At 40.5% G+C, this 4,258-nt stretch overlaps 1 non-coding gene across 1 annotated transcript; it reads left to right on the top strand.

The window, feature by feature from the left end:
- The first annotated feature begins 1,198 nt into the window (after positions 1-1,198).
- On the top strand, positions 1,199-1,274 carry trnaa-ugc (transfer RNA alanine (anticodon UGC)). The gene has a single exon. It is a non-coding gene; the product is annotated as a tRNA-Ala (tRNA).
- Positions 1,275-4,258: the final 2,984 nt, after the last annotated feature.

The following is a 4,258-nucleotide window of genomic DNA, read 5'->3' on the forward strand; positions in this document are numbered from 1 at the left end:
TAGAGAGGTTTTTAACACTGTCATATAAAAAAAGTGATATTTTGAAACAGCCCTCATCTCTTTCCTAACCTCTGCTTTGTTAGGGAGCAGGGATAGGTTCTTCATCTCTTTCCTAACCTCTGCTTTGTTAGGGAGCAGCGGGTAGGTTCTTCATCTCTTTCCTAACCTCTGCTTTGTTAGGGAGCAGCGGGTAGGTTCTTCATCTCTTTCCTAACCTCTGCTTTGTTAGGGAGCAGGGATAGGTTCTTCATCTCTTTCCTAACCTCTGCTTTGTTAGGGAGCAGTGGGTAGGTTCTTCATCTCTTTCCTAACCTCTGCTTTGTTAGGGAGCAGGGATAGGTTCTTCATCTCTTTCCTAACCTCTGCTTTGTTAGGGAGCAGGGATAGGTTCTTCATCTCTTTCCTAACCTCTGCTTTGTTAGGGAGCAGTGGGTAGGTTCTTCATCTCTTTCCTAACCTCTGCTTTGTTAGGGAGCAGCGGGTAGGTTCTTCATCTCTTTCCTAACCTCTGCTTTGTTAGGGAGCAGCGGGTAGGTTCTTCATCTCTTTCCTAACCTCTGCTTTGTTAGGGAGCAGGGATAGGTTCTTCATCTCTTTCCTAACCTCTGCTTTGTTAGGGAGCAGTGGGTAGGTTCTTCATCTCTTTCCTAACCTCTGCTTTGTTAGGGAGCAGGGATAGGTTCTTCATCTCTTTCCTAACCTCTGCTTTGTTAGGGAGCAGGGATAGGTTCTTCATCTCTTTCCTAACCTCTGCTTTGTTAGGGAGCAGTGGGTAGGTTCTTCATCTCTTTCCTAACCTCTGCTTTGTTAGGGAGCAGCGGGTAGGTTCTTAAATTGAGAGTATCTTCATCGTGATACTGATAGATAATAATAACAATAATATTTTGTGTTCATATTTCACAACCTTGGAGGCTTTTTGGAGTTGCCTATAGGCGATCAGGCAAAATAATAGGTCTAGACTTGATTTGGGCTACGTTATTGCATTTTAAATGTCTTGGATCAGTAGCTAGGTTCCCATCCAAGTCCTAAAATACCCATACTTCCCATCCAAGTCCTAAAATACCCATACTTCCCATCCAAGTCCTAAAATACCCATACTTCCCATCCAAGTCCTTAATAACTCTGCTCCAGCTTTAAGCTAATTCTGTCATTCAGATTTTCATGTGAATATTCAAAAAAATCTGCATAGAAACAATATGGTCCCGTGTGGCTCAGTTGGTAGAGCATGGTGTTTGCAACGCCAGGGTTGTGGGTTCGATTCCCACGGGGGACCAGTACGGAAAAAACATGTATGAAATGTATGCATTCACTACTGTAAGTCGCTCTGGATAAGAGCATCTGCTAAATGACTAAAATGTAAATGTAAAATGTAAATATGCCATTTTCCCACCAGAGATGTTTCCATCAAATTGACTTGCAGAGGTAGAGCACATAAAAATACCTTTTGTATTTTTACAAAATATTTATTGGAAAGGAGCATCAAGCCTATAACCTTGCACTTTCACCAGCCTGGGAAGTTCACCATTTATTTCATCTGTTGCCTAATTTAAACTGAATGGTTTCCCGAGTCGTAGTGGGAGGACCATACAACATGTAATCGCATGACTTCAAGTTTACTTCGATTTGATGGTTATTATATCAATATTTGCGGATAAAACCGTTTCCACCAACATTTCAATGGGTTGTTGCCAGCACTGCCACTACCTGGGTGGGGGCACCCCACTGGAATTCCTGGTGTATTATGCGCTCCCATCCGGGGGCTTTGGCTTTGTAGGACCAACCCTGCCAGGCAGGCTCAGAACCTTGAGGGGGCTGTGCTGCTCTAGTAGGTCTCTGACCACATTTATCTTTCTGATTTGGCTGAGTATAGACTACTTACAGTAGGCCTATAAAACAGATAAGGACTTCTCCTTAGTGTATGGGTCTCTCTGGTGGGAGTCTAGGGTATAGGGTTGGGGACCGTTCCATCTTGATAGATTATATATATATCATTTATTTATTGTCCTATTTTAAAATGTATATCCCATATCTGCACAATATTGACATCTCTCTCTGTCACAACTCCTGCTCGCAGACACACATGGGCTCTGGCATTTTGCAACCATTTTCCTTTTTCACTCACTTAACTCCACACTTTTCCAAACACAAAAACACAGACACTCCACCTTCCTTCACAATACCACCAGCACATACCCACATACTGTGCCTTCTATGTCCTCTGTTTGCTGTGTTTTTATCCCTACCATGTTGATTCCTACCTAATTTCAGGCTTTTTGAGTCTTGTGTGCCAGTTCCTTATATTAAGATGTAGTATTTCAGTAAGTATCCTTTCTTCTAATTATGTCTTTTATCTCTTTTATAAATGCTATAAATAGATCAATACTAATTATTTTACAACATTCCCTATCTTGAATGATAAAGTATATTTGTACTTTATTTCTTTATCAGTTGTATTTTTTTTTCTGTTTTTTTTTATTATAATCCCTACCATGGCTAGTATTGGGTGTTCCATTATTCGACTCCTCTATGGGAACTTTGTAATATTTAGAAAGGCCATGGAGTAGTCTTGGTGTTTCAGAACAGTTGGTTATCAATATACAGTTTATCGACTACGAGAGCTACACGTTTCCCTTTTAATCTATTGATCATGAAGAGTGGGTACAGAACTTTGCACCGTTCTGTAATTTCCTTAGGAAACTGATCATTCATGCCTATTGTCGTGCCAGCGAGTCCAGGCTTTTAACCATTTATCTTTAAAGAATGCACATTTGGTAACGATTGGGCGCTCATATCTCTGTCTGAAACGTTGTTCGAGTTAGATTTTGTCGACAGTATCGCCTGGGATCCACACTTTCAGGATCTTCACCCTCATTTACTTTGATACCAGTAAGTAACAGATTTTCTCTCATAGATCTAGTCTGTATTTCAAGTAAGGCTTCTCTCAGAAACATATTCTCCTTTTTAAGTTCTTTAACTTTCATTTCAATAGTGTTGACTGTACCTTTTAGCTTGTTTGTTTCTTTAATTGAGAATTTTCCAGACCATTTGTGTTAATTATTAATTGCAGAAGAGCTAGTGGGATGGATGCACTCTGTGCTCTGGGTCATTAGACACCATTAGACATGCACCTGTCTGGGGAGTGGACACGACTGGTTATTCCTGTAACTGTGTTATGGCCTAATATGTGCTGTTGCTATGGTTACACCTCTTGGGTCTTTTCCAGAACATGGGTGTCCCTTTCAGAGGAGTTAGCAGGATGACATGTATGGTTATTTCTGTAAAGTTCCAAGGACTGTTGCTATGGTCCTACATGCATGAACCTGTCTTAAGGCGAGTACATGTCTGTATTTTTTAACTATTGGTGTGGCTCTACAGTTTCCATACCCTAATATGAAACTAGACTAAACTTAGCGCAAGGTAATAAGATAACGGTGGCTAAATGCCAGAGGAGATGAGTCATTAAGAGGAGTTACTATGGGTGTGACATAAGGAGGAAAAATGTATAAGAAGTATGTGCCAAGATTGGAAAGTGAGTTGTATTCACGAACCAGCTCGGCTTTTATTATGTTGTAATAAAAGTCTATTTGAACTCACAGGCTCTGGTATTTGAGAAGTATGATTGACTGAATATTTCCACGACACTTTCTCCTTTGTTGCAGCTTTGTGGTCACTCATCTCAAGGCTCGCCTTCCAACTCTTTTATATCTTTACTGACTAGTTTAAGTATGCCAAGTTTGTCATCTATCAACTTTAACAAGTCGGTTTCTACACTTACCATTCCCCGTTGGAGTAAAGCCTAAATTGTCTGTCGAGTAGTCTCGTTTTCTTTTGGGGCTTGGTTCTCCATGCTTACACTCTGACATGTTTTGGTGTTGACTGTGTTAGTAATATTGGTCGATACATTTCTCTAGCCTTATAATTTGTGTTGTGTTGTTTTCCAGATTGAAGGTTATTGCCCATGAGAACAGTATGTGGAGTGAAGTGCTGATATTTAGTCAAACTTACAGATATTGAATATTACCTTTTTATCTTGAGGCTATCTGCACCGCTGTGTTCAGTCCGCCATGACTGCAGGTACAGCATTAATGTTATAAGAAAGTAGTGTATATACTGTATTTGGCCTGGCGAAGCGGTTTTATGCGCTGACTGAATGGAAGCTGATAATTATGAGTTATTTACTCTGTTGGTCTCAGGAAGAAATTATCAGTCATCAATGTCCGATGGGCACAAATGTATCCAATACCGAGACAAGACCGAG

This window comes from Salmo salar, chromosome 15 (assembly GCF_965601325.2).
Source record: "Salmo salar chromosome 15, fSalSal1, whole genome shotgun sequence".
Classification (NCBI taxonomy): domain Eukaryota; kingdom Metazoa; phylum Chordata; class Actinopteri; order Salmoniformes; family Salmonidae; genus Salmo; species Salmo salar.